The 16023-nt window shown below is 36.4% G+C and overlaps 1 protein-coding gene across 11 annotated transcripts in view; it reads left to right on the top strand.

Annotated features, from left to right (window-relative positions):
- Positions 1–16023, top strand: part of CCSER2 (coiled-coil serine rich protein 2) — a 150451-nt gene that overhangs the window by 97093 nt on the left and 37335 nt on the right. The gene's annotated exons all lie outside the window — the stretch shown is intronic.

Raw genomic sequence — 16023 nt, 5'->3', positions numbered from 1 at the left:
TTCCTTCCAACTCCTGACTATCCTGTCAAACCATTGGTCGCAGCCCATGAATTGGTATATAATTGTACAATTTTTCCTTCTAAGCAAAGTGAACAACTAGATTTACTGCTTGAAGTTGCCCACTGGGAGGATTTTCCTTTACCACTGTCTTTCTGGGATGTCCCAGAAAGGGACTGTAGTGTTGTAGCTGTCCACTTTCAGGTGTTGTCTGCATGTTGTACAGAACTATCTGTAAACCAGACCTGAGTCTTCTCTTCCCCTATCATCTGATTATAGGGAATTCCCCATGAGGCCATAGTACAGGCTGAGAGAGAAAGGCTGTATAGCAGGAGTAGGGACCATGGGCATTTGGGCCACTTTTTCATGTAACTTACTTGTATCGTCCGGGTCTGCTTGGGCCTGATCACATATATACCACTTCCATTTGATGATGGAATATTGCAGTACACACCCAACTTCATGGCTTTGTGTGCCGGATAATACCAGTTCATGATGGGCAGCTCAGGTAGCATGGTAACTTGGTGGCTCAAGGTTAAACATTTAGTCACTATTGAGATCCAGTAGCAGAACAAGAGCTGTTTCTCAAAAGGAGAGTAGTTATTTGCAGAGGATGGATGGATTTTGCTCCACAATCCTAAGGGCCTACAGTGAGAGTCACCAGTGGAGGCCTGCTAAAGTCTCCAAACAGCATCCATATCTGCCACTGTCACTTCAGTACCAGGGGATCTGCTGGATTATGTGACCCAAGTGGCAGAGCAGCCTGCACAGCAGCCTGGACCTGTTGCAGAGTCTTCTGGGCCCTACTCAAAACTAGCAGCTATTCCAGTCACTTGGTAAATGAGCTGAAATAACACATGCAAATGAAGAATATATTGTATTCAGAATCCAAAGAGGTCCACTAGGCATTGTACATCTTTTTTTTGGTTGTAAGAAGATCCAGATTCAACAACTTATCCTTTACCTTAGAAGGGATATCTTGACATGCCCATGGTCCCCACTCCTGCTACACTGCCACCTTTCTCTACCAGCAGTTGTTTATATTCCTTTTGTGTTTCTGGTAGTAACGGTAAATTGATGATTAGCAGTGCTATTCAAAGTAAATTTTACATGAAGTTTCTGTTCCTGGTCCACTAGAGTTAAAGTAGCTCTTGCCAGAATAGACGTCAACACATTTCATCCTTCTTCCACAAATTCTTGCTACCAGGGAAAAAAAATTGAGCCAAATTAAGCAGTATGTTTACTGACTACTTGATTTATATTCTGGTCCAAGCTTTTTACTGTGTCATAGACAGGAAACAGTTTGTGGACCAGAACTGTTCTGCAAATCAAACTGTGAATAACACTGGTGTAAGATACTGTCCTTACCTGTAAAAGAGACATCAAGGGAATGAAAAAGATATGCAACCAAATGTTATATCAGAGGTATATTTATGTAGTATGCAAGAGAGAAAATGCCCTGGGAATGGAGATGAAGAGATTCACCGTATGCCATTTTAGAGACATTGATATTTTGCTTCCTGAGAATTGAGTTTATCAGGTGAAGAATTTTGGGGAGATCAGTGGAGTTGGCACGTGCAAAGGCACAAGTTCTTAAGAGCTGCGTTGACTGAGGGAAAACCCACAAGTACTAAGATACTCAACAAAGAGAAAACCAGAAAAACCAGGGCTCACTTGGTACACTTTGAGGTGACTATTAATACAACTTCTTACTCTAAAAAAGTTTATTAATGGGAAATAATTAAGCACTTATGCTGCGTTTATAGTAGGATATATATTTCAGTAACTAAAGAGATCCTTCATGAAAGACAGTTCATCTCTGCTGAAGAATGCCGGCAAATGAATGTACAAAGTGTGATACAATTAGAAAAACATCATTTTACAAACCCTAATAAAATTCCGTAAATGAAATTTATGCCAAAATTATTATTGTTACAACCATTAGGTGAAAGAGTGATGCTTTCCCAGCCAATTCATATAGTGCCAAAGTAACATTGTATAACTTACTTTATGGTTGCAAGAGAAAAACACATAATTGTTCATTGGAGAGGTCAAATTGCCATCACCCCTATCCAGTGATTAGTTTTCCCATCACTACTGAGTTCGGTTAACCAGATAGTGTGTATCTTCTCATGTGATACACAGAATTATGTGTAATATATTCTAGGCAAAAATATTTAATTTTAATTCCTCAAGTCATTATTTACAGCTTCCTTTTTATAGGAGAAACAAATGATAGGAGATTAAGAAAGGAAGGAACCAAAGAAATTCAAATGGTTGGAAATTCTGTAGGAAAGATAGTGACGTCGCTTCAGCTTATTAGTGTCCTAAAAATTTAGTACAGGGAGGTGACAGTGCTACCTTAAAAGGAATTTAAGAGACAGCTAGATGCAATGTGAGATCATGAATTGGATACTGGTTGGACAGATAACTATAGAGGACATTTTGGGTCAGTTGGAGAAATTTGACTATGGCCTATGTATTAGATGAGGTGGAATTTTACTGAAATGGAAAGATTGTTGACTGAAGAAAAGCAGGTTATAAAACAGTATGTGCATTATGATCATATATCTTTATATATCTATATACCTATATCTCCAGAAGGATATGCACTAAGGTGGTAAGTGATGATACCTGGGTGGTGAGAATGTGATCCTTTTTAAAAATTTACATTTTCTAATTCCTGATTTTCTACAATATATATTTACTGTTTTGGAAAAAATAAAAGGCTATTGAAAAAGTATGTGTCCCATTTAAAGATTAGTTAAAAATTGGATATGGTTAAGATGTAGAGTATTAGGGAAGAGGCAGGAATGATAAATAGGCTTAGGGCAGATTGTAAAGGGTCTGTGCACCACAGAAGGAGCTTGGGCATTCTTCTGTAGGCAGTAATAAGCTGGGATTAGTGACATGGCCAAATTGGCCAAATTGGTATTTTAAAAATATTACTTGAAGGGATCTATGGAAAATGAATAGCAGAGAGAGTGACTTAAGTCATAATATTTAGGCAGCTGTTGAGGACATCCAGGTTTTAGCTTAAAGTTTTTAAAAAGTCTTCTGTTTCCTGTATGTCTTACATAGTTGTATGTAAAAATTTTATATAGTGGTCATACATTTCATACTGGGCATTCTTCTAGGTTCTGTAATGTATATTATCTCTAGTTCTTGAAAAGTGGGTGATATTGGCTTCATCTCACAGTTGAAGAAGTTGAGACTCAGAGAGCTAATTAGTGATAAAACCGGAGTTTTTACCCCAGTCTATATGGACTCCAAGGCTTGCTGCACACAGCGACATTCTAGGAGATACTCTGGGGTACAACAGGAAGAGGAGAGTGTGAAGGCAGCCTCCAGCACTCTCCTCACCATCGCCTTGCATCCCTTCAGCCAAACCCAGAACAATGGTTTATTAAATAGGTCTCTGTATTTAAGAGTTCACTTGAACAAAGTTCTCAGTGCACACAAATAAAATTTAAAAATTGTAAACAATTGTGTTTAGTATTGATCTACTTTTTGTTTTTGTTAATGCAGCTCAAGGGTACTTCACAATTTAAACAGCGCCTCTATTGTCTTTCTCAGTAACACTGTGGGATAGGGAGGATGGCAGTGATCCTATTTTAATGGTCAAAAAACTGAGACTCCCAGATTTATTGTGTTTCTCAAGGTCACCTGGTTGCATACTAATGCAGAATGTATTTTAAACCCAAGGCTTTTGAAATATTTTAGCATAATACTTCTCATATTGTATTACCTAATTTAGAGAATTTTAAATAAGAATTTTTGATCCTGATCTGAAGACATGGGCACATACAGAATAAAAAAATTTTTGATGGTGTCTTATTTCCTTACTTTAATTCTCTACTTCCTGTTTCAACCACTTGAAGCATAATATGCATATAGAGAAGGGTACAATTCATAAATGTCTATCTCAGTCAGTTTTCACAAACTGAAAATACCCATGGACTCAGCACTCAGCAAGAAAAAGAACATTACCAGGACCCCAGAACAGAAGCCTCTTTCAGTCATTAACCTGCATTTCTAATGGTGACTATCTGATTTCTGAAAATTTGGATGAGTTTGCCTGTGTTTGAACTTTACATAAATGAAGGGAATGTATTATATTTCCTTTTTGTGTGTGGCTCTTTTTGCTCAGCATTATATTTGTGAATTATTTCACTTTTTTCATTTGTTCTTATTGCTATAGAGTATTACATGATGTGAATATACTGCAATTTATTTCATTTGTTCCACAGTTGACAGGCACTTAGGCAATTTTTGGTTATTATGAATAGAGCTGCTACCTTATTCTGGTATATGTCTTTTGGTGAACACACGTGTGCATTTTTGTTTGGTATATACCTATGAGTGGAATCAGCTTTAGTAGATGCTGTAAAACGGTTTTCCAGAGTGGTTATGCTCATCCATTTCCTTCACTCTCATTTCATTATCTTCCCTGTATGCTTTTATCGTATTATCACACTGAGCACCTCTTTTGACCTTGGAGTGAGAAATGAAATATCTAAGGTGGAGTAATGAGAAGAAACATGATGGTATCTTTTTCTGACACTTTTCTTTGGGATTGCAAAATATTTGATCCTGATCACTCATACCCTGTCTGCCTGTTTGGGGGGATAAAAATAAAGAGGTATATAGTAGTGGTTTATGAACTGTCAAGTATGATATACAGATGTTTTGTTTTATTATTTCCTCTCAGCTCCAGTGTTGAGAATAAAACCAGTAACTTGTCCCTCACATAATTCTCTTGTCTGTCTGTCTCTGCCTCTGACTCTTTCTCTCTGTTCCTGTGTCTCTATCTCTCTGTCTGTGTATGAGGGGGAGTGGATGCATGGGTGCAGTGGCAGGTGGATGAAATATTTACAGCAGCAGCATCCTGGGAGAGTGCACTAAGAGTTGAGGAGCTGCTGAGTGATTGCCACTTGGTGGCAGAGAACCATAGAAAAGTCAGGGAACTTATGCTTCTCTATCCCCAGACATTTCTCTTCATTCCAGGAAAAATAAGATTATGAAATATACATAAAAAGAGAATATACAACATGAGGGTACACCTTAATGAATAATGTGAAACAGGTTTGTACTCACCACCCAGGTTAAGGAACGAGACATTAGGAAGCTCCCTATGTGATCCTTCCTGATTGTAGTGCCTTCCCTTTCCAGAATCTAGTATTTCCCTTGCTTTTTCTGTTAATTTTTAACCGTCTCTGTTTGTGTCCTCATGAATATTAGTTTTGCCTCTTTTAGAACTTTATATAAATGAAATTATACTGTAAGTATTTCTCTGTGAATTACTTCTTCCATTCAGCATTTTCTTTAAGGTTCTTTCGTATTTATGTTTAGTTCTGCTTCGTTAATTTTCATTTTTGCACTGTCCAATTCTGTGAACAATTTCTTTCTCCATTTTATTCCTCATGTCCATTTTGTTTCTTTCCAGTGTTTTTTGTTGTTGTTGTTATGACAAATAATGTTGATATGAAGTTTTCCTGGTATACATGTGTGAAAATTCTTCTGGAGTAACTAACTAGGAGTGGAATTTCTGAATCATGGGGCATAGAAATATTCCACCCTACAAATACCAAACTATTTTCCAAAATTGTTCAATCTGTTTCACTCCCTTCAAGTAGTAGATGCTTTTTTTCCATTGTTCTACATCTGAGCAACATTTTGTATTATCAAACTTCTTAATTTTTGTCCTGTGATGGGAATCTAGTGATATTTAGTTGTGGCTTTATTCTGCATTTCAAAATCAGGAAATCAACATTGGCACATTACTACCATTAAATCCTTAGAGCCTGTTCACCATTTGTCCCAGTAGTGTCCTTTATAGCAGAAGCAGAAAGATCCAGTTTAGAATCACACATTGCTTTTGGCTCTCATGTTTCTGTAGATGTCTTCGAACTGTGGTACTTCCTCAGTTTCCTCTTGACTTTGATGACCTTAATATACTTACTGTTTTGACCAATTCTCCTGATTATAACCAGCTTCTCACCACCTGTCCTGTGCAGTTGCCCTCCTCATCCCTCTAAGATTCTGAATCCCCATGCCTGGCTGCTCCCCTGTATACACCTTCCTCACCCTACTTGGGCTCTGACTCCTTGTCAGCCCCATGGGTTCTGACACCCCACACCAGTCTCCTCCTCCTGGAGATGCCTCTTCTCTCTGCTTGGGCTTGATGCCACGTGTCAGTTGATGCCTGCACGTGGATGCCCTCTTAGCCCTACTTGGGTCTGACACCTGGCACTGGGCCTTTTCCTGCATAGATGCCCTCTTCATGCTGCTTGAGTTCTAGTAGCCCTCTCCAGGCCCTCCTGTGGGAGTACACCCACCCCACTCAGCTTAGACTCTGACAGCCCAGACCAGGCTGCCCCTGTGTGCACGCACCCTCCTCATTCTATTCAGGTTTGACACTGGAATCTTTCTTCCCCCATCCTTTCTGTGGATGCCCTTTTTACTCCTTTGGGCTCTGACATGCCGTGGTAAGCTGACCCCCTGCAGGGACATGTTTCTCAAACCACTTAGACTCTGAAACCCTATGCTGGGCTGTCGTTTTGGGTGGAGACTTATCTTTTTTGTCTCACCTAATGGCTTATTCAGGAAGATAAAGCAAAGTGAGAAGGAAGAGTAAGCACATTTTTAAAAATTTATTGACTTTATCAGGTAGAATTTGCATTCAAGTAAAGTGTACCCATTTTAAGTATGCAGCTGGAGTTTTGATGAAAAGACACAGTTGTGAAACCCCCAGCCCCACCATCAAGGTATAGAACACTGCTGTTGCTGCTGACATTCTCTCATGTCCCTTTGGAGTCAGTCTTTTCTCAAACCTGGCCCAGGCAGCCATTGCTCTGCTTTCTGTTACTAAAACTTTGTCCTTTCTAGAATTTCATCTGAAAGCTTTGTCTTCTTCTAGACCATCCAATGTGTGCTTTTTTTTGTTGCTGGATTTTTTCACTCACCATAATGGCTTTGATACTCATCTGTGTTTTGTGAGTTTCAGTACATTCCTTTTTATTGTTGAATAGCATTCCATTATACATGTATGCACCACAATTTTATTTTTATCCATTTACCCGTTGATAGACATTTGAGTTGTTTTTAGTTGTGGGCTAATTGGGGTAATGTTGAATCTCTAGAATAATGATGAAAGTTAATAATAATAGATGCATTCAAAAAATTAGAATTTGAATTTAGGCCATTTTTCCCACTTGTTTGTTGTGGATAAATTATCTTGGATAAATTAAATTACTTAAATTTCCTATGCCTAGACTTCCTCATAAAAGAAATAGAGATTATAATAGCTCCTATCTCAGGACTGTTATAAAGAAAGCATTAGGAAATTCAGATAAAGTGCTAAGCATAGTGTCTGATGCATAGAAGGCAGTTAATAAGTAAGTGTTAGCTGTTATTTTACTGACAATAGCAACATCAACAGAGGTAAAAATGTGGAAGTCAAGGGTTTTTAATTGCTTGCATTGCTTACAGTTTTATGTAGCTGCCCAAAAAGCTAATTCCATATACTTCAGTATCCATGTATTGTTATTTCATCATTCAGTATACTTTATTAAGCACTTGTTGAGTATCAAGGATTGTGGTAGTAATGAAGATAAAAAGAAAGAAGACATAATCCTGTCCTATATCTAGTGCATTGTTCTTAAAACTACACATTACAAATGGTTAGTGGGTTTTGAAATAAATTTCGTCCACCATAACTAGACTTTTTTCCTAATAAAGTAGAATGGTATAGAAACTATTAGGGGGCATCACGTACGCATGACAAGGACAGATATTGTTTTGTGAAACTTGTTTTTAGTGTGATATTTGTATCTTTCTGTCTATCTACCATCCATCTATCCATTCACCATCTTTTTTAGACACATGCATGCAGACATACACACACATGCATGCACACATATTCAAGTATATATGTACATGGTTATGATGTAAAATATATTCCTTATTGTGGGACATGGTCCAAAAAAAAAACCTGCTGCAACAGGTAAACAGTACTATACTCAAGACTCCAAGGATAATAAATCAAAGATTTAAATTGGAAATAATGAAATAACCACTGCATCAATAAAACATTAAATCATCAATAAATCTGAGAGATGTTTGTGATGTTTTATAAAGAACGCTGGAAAACTTTAAAAGATTTAGAGAAAATACTGATACTTATATTCTATAGGAAGGCTAAATATTATAAAAATTATCTTAATCCATGGATATTAATGTAGTAACCAAGACTACCTTATAGTCTAGGAGAACCAAGCTACCTTATAGTCTAGGAGAACACACGAGTATTAAATAATTGTAAGAATGATGTGTTGGCGTGTCACACTGACTTGACATCCAGGCTCCCTGGGATCAGTCTCCAGGTCCAACCCATGTAGGGATAGGCTGGGCCATATGCAAGAACTTCTAGGGGACACACTGTACTGTTAGTGTCCATCCAGCTCCTAAACAGAGTTGCTAATTCTCCTGAAGCCAGATTTCATGGGAACTCCTTAGCCTTTCTCTCCAAGGCATTGCCAGGGAGTCTAGTCCATGAGAGGCACATGGGAGACCTCTATCTCCCATGGTGGGGGTGTGGGAAGTGGGTGTTGGTGGATGGGAAGAACGATGTGTTTGAAAGAGCAAAGATAAGATACAATCTGAGTGTGTGATTGGAGCCTGTAGTTCTTCCTAGTACTATTGGTAGATGTAATACAACTTCAGCCAAAATCACAACAGTTTTATTCTGGGGATTAATCAAAATGACTCCAAAATTGTTAACACCAAAGTATAAGAGTTGTATACATTAAGAAAGACAAAAAGAGGAGGGAAAAACCCTTTAGAGCAGGTTATAATATTGACACAAATAGAAACATAGAGCAGTGGAAGAGAATAGAAAACCCAGAAATATGTGCTGAAGTATGTACTAAAATCAGTTGGACACAGAAGGGTTTTGAAATAAATGTTGAGAAAAACTCAGTAGTATAGAAGGAATATTTAGTTTCTTGTTTTATATTATAGTAAACTCAGATGGTTTGAAGAGTTAAATATTTTTTTTAAATGTAGAAAAATTAGAAGAAATCTGCAACTAATATTTGTAAGTGACAAAAGAAACCTATAGAAAAGGATATCCTGAGTCAGATATGTACAAATTAAACACTTAGGTTTAATAAAAAAAAAGTTTAAACAGAGGATATTTGTAGGTAAGGTTTGCTTAGAATATTACAGACTTTACCCATATATAACAATGTTCTAGTCAATTTGAATGCCGGGGAGATTTTTCTGTTTTGAAAATGTCTTTGCCCCAAACCATCGGTGAGGATCAACTCATCTTTGAAACACTTATTGAAAATCAGGCTTTGTGACTCTATATCTTTAAAATCTTTCCAAATGTAGCTTGAATCATTAGATTTTCAGTCCCATAGGTGAATTACAGTATTACTCAAAAAACTGTTCTCAGCGCACACATTCTGTGATGTGATGTTCATCCATATATACTTTTGTTTTTTTAAAAAGTGACTTTTGAAAAGACAATGAAACAAATCTCTCCTCTTCCTCTACTCCCTTTCCTAGGATGCCTCTTGTGATTGTGTTGTAGCATATCTGAAACACAAGGCAGTTTTGTTGACATCACTGATGCTGCTTGTCAGCAGAGATTGGTCAGTGCTGCAAACTTTTTGGTTAGTCATTTCAAGTGTCCATGTCCATTGCAGCTGCTCTGGAACTCATAGGAAGATCCCAGTTTTTGCAAACTCATGGAAGAACCACTTGGGTAAGATGGAGTTTGTTATAGGGTTTTCCAACAAGTTAATATGTGAAGAGTTTAATATTAGAACAAAAGTTTACCTTTCTGCTTTGTCAAAAAGAAAAGTGGAAGATGGTGGACATCTTCCTCCTAGGACAGAGGAAGGTTTACCTATCTTTTTGAATCTTTAGTAAAATGCTAATGACATAAGAGTTAATCAACTTAAGGTTAATTGCATTCAGAGTTCAAAAATCCTAACTAGACCCCACTAAGACACTTCACTTAGTAAAGCAGCCAGAATACTTCGATAATCAGTTAACTATGAATTGCTTACTTTTGTGCAGTGGTGTTTTATAGTTTTTATGTATTATTTTTGTATCTATGTAGTTATTAAATATGTTTATGCAAAATGCTTAGAACAGTTCCCAGCACTGGTCAGTAACTGTTAGCTCCTTAGTATGTGTAGTATGAAGCATGAAAATTGCATGCATGGTTGTTATCCAGTGTTTTTAAAAAGAGAATGTTTTCTGTACATTTTATGCTTTTCCCCCCTCTAATGCTTAAAAAAACTTGTCTCAAAATGTTTCCTAATGTCTCAAAATGTTTGATCTGAACACTTTTCATCTTAGTCAAGGTTTTATAGCGAGTACTACCATTATTTAGGGTCAAAGTTATTTGGAGGGTAGGTGGTTTTATTATTGATTGAATTGGAGATTATATTCATGTTCTTTAAGCTCTTGTGCTTTGATGGAAATAATAGCTTTTTCCTTCTTTGATCTCTTGAATCTAGACTACTAGTCTGTTAAAAAAAATTGGAAGGCTTATTTTTTTTCCTTTGAGACATAGCAATAACTTAAACATCAATGACTCCCAATTGTCTTGGGCTGTACTATAAATTTATTTTATTTAGAAGAATTTTTTCAGTTTTCAAAAATATTGGTTTGGAATATGAGACTCGCTTTTTAATTAATTTCTAATTTTAGTATATTAATAGCAAAGAATAATATCTATATGATATAAATTCTTTGGAATGTGTTGATATTTCCTTTGTGTTGGAAAACTTTTTCTTGACCAAATAGTAAATATTTTAGCCTTTTCAGCTGAGAGGCAAAATTGATGTTGTTATGTAGATATTAATAAAATCATTTAAAATGTAACCATTTAAAAATGTAGAGGGCTTCCCTGGTGGCGCAGTGGTTGAGAGTCTGCCTGCCCGTGCAGGGGACGCGGGTTCGGGCCCTGGTCTGGGAGGTTCCCACATGCCGCGGAGCAACTGGACCCGTGAACCACAATTACTGAGCCTGCGCGTCTGGAGCCTGTGCTCCGCAACGAGAGGCCGCGGTAGTGAGAGGCCCGCGCACCGCGATGAAGAGTGGCCCCCGCTTGCCGCAACTAGAGAAAGCCCTCGCACAGAAACGAAGACCCAACGCAGCCATAAAAAATAAATAAATAAATAAAATAAAAAATAAATTAAAAAAATAAAAATGTAGAAACCATTTTTAGCTCATGGACTGTAATAAAAATAGGCAGTTGACTGGAGTTGTCCTGTGGACAATAGTTTGTTAACTAACCCCTGGCTTGGAGCTTGGTCAGTTTTTGTGACTGTTCTCTGTTTGTTTGAATAGGATATATATTCTCTATGTTTTATGTAGTGGTATATCTATTATATTAATCTTTTAGTATCTTTAGGATATTTTATTAGGTATATAAATCTTTATGATTGGCATATCTTCTTGGTGGATTGTTCCTGTGGTCATTAATTAAAAGCCTTTCTTTATCCTCAATACTTTTCATCTTTAATTATACCTTAATTATAACCCGTGTGTTATAATAGTATTGCTGTGTCAGCTTTATTTTCCTTGGGATTGTTGAGATTTATCTGGTGTTTCTCTCTTTCTGTTTGCTTTTGTTTTATTAGTCAGGCCTTACATTAGTTTTCTAGGGCTGCCATAACAAAGTACCGCAAGCTGGGCAGCATAAACAACAGAAATTTATTCTCTCAAAGTTCTAGAGGCTAGAAATCTGAAATCAAGATGTCATCAGGGCCATGTGTTCTTTGAGGCTGTAGGAGAGCAACCTTCCTTGCCTTTCTAGCTTCTGGAGGTTGCTGGCAATCCTGCCATTCCTTGGCAGCATCTCCAGTCTGCTTCCATCTTCACATGACCCATGCTTCCAAATTTCTGTCTTACAGGGACACCAGTCATATTAGATTTAGGCCCCACCCTAACCCATTATGACCTCAACTTGAATATATCTGCAAAGATCCTATTTCCAGATGAAGTCATAGTCACAAGTTCTGGGTTAGATGAATTTCTAGGGGACACTATTCAACCTGTTACAGTTCTATTGAGGTATAATATACATGCAGTAAAATTCAGTCTTTTTTGTTGTACAGTTCTGTGAGCTTTGACAAATGCATGCAGTTGTGCAGCTATTATAATCACACTCTAAAATTTCTTTTCTTTTTTCCTTAAAATCAATCGCTGTATCCACTGCTAGCTCCTGGCAACCACTGATCTGTTTTATGTCTCTGCAGTTTTACCTTTTCAAGACTGTCACATACATGGACTTGTATATTTTTTAGTCTTTGGAGTCTGGCTTTTTTCACTTACTGTAATGCATTTCAAATTCAGTCATGCTGTAACATGTACCAGTAGTTTCTTCCTATTTATTACTGAGTAGTATTATACTGTATGCATATATCATAGTCTGTTTATCTGTTTACCAGTTGAAGGATATTTGTGTCTCTTTCCAGTTTTTGGCAATTATGAATAAAGCCACTGTAAACATTCATGCACAAATTTTCATGTGAGGATGTTTTCATTTCTCGCCTGGGGGTGGGGATTGCTAGGTTGTATGGTAAGTATATATTTAACTTTTTGAGAAATTGCCAAACTGTTTTCCAAAATGGTTATATGATTTTGTATTCCCACCAGCAATTAATGAAAGTTCCAATTGTTTTGCATCCTTGTCCACACTTGATATTGTCAATATTTTTCAAAAGCCGTTCCCATAGGTATACGTTGGTATATTACTGTTTAATTTGCATTTGCATAATAACTAATGATATTGAGCATCTTTTGTATGCTTATTTTCCAACTGTATATCTTCTTTGGTGAAGTGTCTATTCTTTTGACTATTAACAAAAATTTTGTCTGTTTTGTTATTGATTTTTGATAGTTCTTTATATATAAGTCCTTTATCAGGTATATAAATGATGAGACAAATGAATATTGAAAAAATGGAATGCACTTTTTGGGAAAGTATTTACAATGTGAGTTAATGAAGTCAGTTAAAAACCCTAGACTTTCACATTATCATTATTTTTGTTGTTGCTATTGTTAAAAAATAGCCACTTTATAAATGCCTTTTGCCTTTTTTGCAGTTTTGCTAATGATTTTGCAATTGTCAAAAAACCTGCTTTTGGTTTTATTGATTTGTTTCTTGATTTTCAGTTTCATTAATTTCTGTTCTCTATTATTTTTGTCTGTTTGTTCTGGCTTTAATTTGCTCCAGTTACGGATTTGACACCTTTGCTTTAATATACGTATCTCATACAATAATTTTTCCTTCGAAGCACTGCTTTAGTTGCATTCCACAAATTTTGATATGTGGTGACTTCATTTTCCTTCGATTCAAAATATTTTCTCATTTACTTTGGGACTTCTTTTGACCCATGGATCAAAGAAATTTGTTATTTACTTTCTAAGTGTTTGAAGATAATTTTTCTGTTATTGATTTCCAGTTAAATTCCCTTATGTTCAGAGAGCACATTCTATTTTCTCTTCTTTTAAATTGAGCTTCTCAAATATGTAGGTTCATGTCTCTCACCAGATATGAGGTGTATTTATCCATTATTTCTTCAAATATTTTTCTACCTCACACCCTTCCTTCTGTGACTTCAATGATATGAATATTAGATCTTTTGTTATTGCCCCACAGCTCCTGCAGCAGGCTCTGTTTTTTTTTCTCTTCATTGTTCAGACGGGATGATTTATGTTGATCTGTCTTCAAGTTCACTCTGTTACCTCAAATGCTGGAATTTAGTCCATCTAGTGCATTTAAAATATTTGGTTATTGAATCTTTGCAGTTCTAAAATTTTCATTTGTTTCCACTTTTATATTCTGTCTTTGCTGAGACTTTCTCTTTCCATTCCCTTTAAGATTTCAGCCTTACTTTTGGAGAATTTTTATAATAGCTCTATTAAAATCTCTTCTAATTAATTTCAACTTCTCTTTTATTTTGTCATTGATGTTTGTTGATTATCTTTTTCTGTGTGAGTTGAGATTTTCTTTGTTGTTTTTACATTGAGTAATTTTGGATTACATTTTAGATGTTCGAATGTTGTGAGACTCTGGATCTTGTTTAAATCTTATGGAGAATATTGTTTTTTGGTTTTTTTTTAAAGCAGACAAATGATCTGGTTGGGGTCAGACTGCAAGTTCTAATTAGCCACCTTTGGATTGTGGTTGTAATATCAGTTGTTTCCAAAGCCTCTGCCATGCTTGCCATGTCTGTTTTGAGTGTACACCTTCCAAAGGCTAGCTTGGGACCTGGGCATAGTCTTAGTTTATTTCTCAAAGTCTTTGAAATGCTATTTAGGATCAGATCCGAGCAACTCTGGTGCTCAGGAGTCGTGAACCTAGTAATTTACATACAACTTCCTGGAGTCATTTTCTTTATGACTTCCTGGTATTTTCTATTTCCCTGGGCTCACCTTTTTATTCCTGTACAGTGAAAACTGATGTATTATTTTTCCTGTTCTGCTTCTTCCCACAACTACCCCCATGTCCAAGGCAGTTGAGCTTATGTTGTCTCCTCTTCTTTGAGGTTCCTGCTCTGCACTGGGCAGGAAGTTATTGTGGATGTTGGGAAATAAGTCAAATTTTACAGTCCCTTTTTTCTCAAATATATACTTGTTTGTAGGACTGGCCCTGTTTTTATATGTCAAGGCAGAGATAAACTTTTTACAGAGATGAGTCTTGTAAAACTTCTTTTTCTTTTTTTGTAAACATTTTTTAATGTTTTCTGAGAACATTTGTTCTTCATTAGGATGTTACATTCTCTCTCAGGTCAAATTCTTAATGTCTGTATGGCATCACCAATAAAAATGTAATTTATCTCTGCTGGAAATTTGACAACTGCTTATACTTCACTGTCAATCACTATTACCTGTTGAATTTTTCTAAATACTCATTCCTAGGCCTCATCGCTAGAGATTCTGATTCAATAGGTATACAGTACAATAAGTAAAGAAGAAAATGATCTACATACTTACGTCTCCTATTTTAGCACTCCTGTTTCAATACAGGACGTTTCCATGGTCTGGGAGATTTCCTTCAGGACAGATAGGTCTGAGGAAGGTTGCTATGGCAATACTCCTTGAAGGTTGTTGACTCAGTGGGTGTCCCAAGGCAGCTAAGTACCATCTGAACAAATAAGGTATCAAGCCGCAGTTGTACTGCCTTGGTCAGGGACTCAGTCCCTCACCGTCATCCCAGGCATATTCTTTTCTGGTTCATCTTTCTTAAGGTTGTCCGTGAATCGTTGAACATGCCATTTTTCAGCTGGTTATTCCTAAACCACTTCAGCAAGGGGTAGGACATAATACTATTCTGTCATTTTTTAAAAATTGGGTTTAAGGGCAAAAAATTTAATTTTTTCAATTTTTTAAATTGAGGTATAGCATACATTCAGTAAAGTGCTTAACGTGTACCAGTCTTAAGTGTAAAGCTTGTACTTTTCATTTGTATGTACGCATGTAACTGCCATACAGACAAGACATAGAACATTTCCAGCATCCTTATGGATTATAATGCACTTTACTGTCAATAACCCCTTTCCCCTGAGTCAGCCACCGTTCTTCTGATTTTTAGCACCATAAATAGTTTTGCCTTTTCTCAAACTTCATATAAATAGAGTCATGCAATATGTATCTAGTATTTTTAATCAAATGATTTTTGTGGTCAAACCTTTTTGAGCCATTTAATATTATTGTTTCTGACTCCTTTATACTCAGAACACCACAGCTAATTCAAATCAGATTAAATTTGACTTTTATTTTACATTTTTCGTAGGTGAGGTAGTCTTAAAATTTTTAAGGAAATTTCCCATATTCCTTTTCCCACTTTAAAACTTTTAGTGGCTTTCTGCATCATCAAATTGTATAGTGTATGTTATTTATTCCCACAAAATATTCTTTCCTGAGCTCTGTTGTTTCCTGTTCCACATTTCTTTCTACCAGTGCATAGAGATGTAAAGGAGATTTCTAAAATCTTAT

Source organism: Balaenoptera acutorostrata, chromosome 16, assembly GCF_949987535.1.
Source record: "Balaenoptera acutorostrata chromosome 16, mBalAcu1.1, whole genome shotgun sequence".
Lineage (NCBI taxonomy): Eukaryota > Metazoa > Chordata > Mammalia > Artiodactyla > Balaenopteridae > Balaenoptera > Balaenoptera acutorostrata.
Note: the sequence above shows the minus strand (reverse complement) of the source record. Positions and strands in the feature narration are given on the sequence as shown.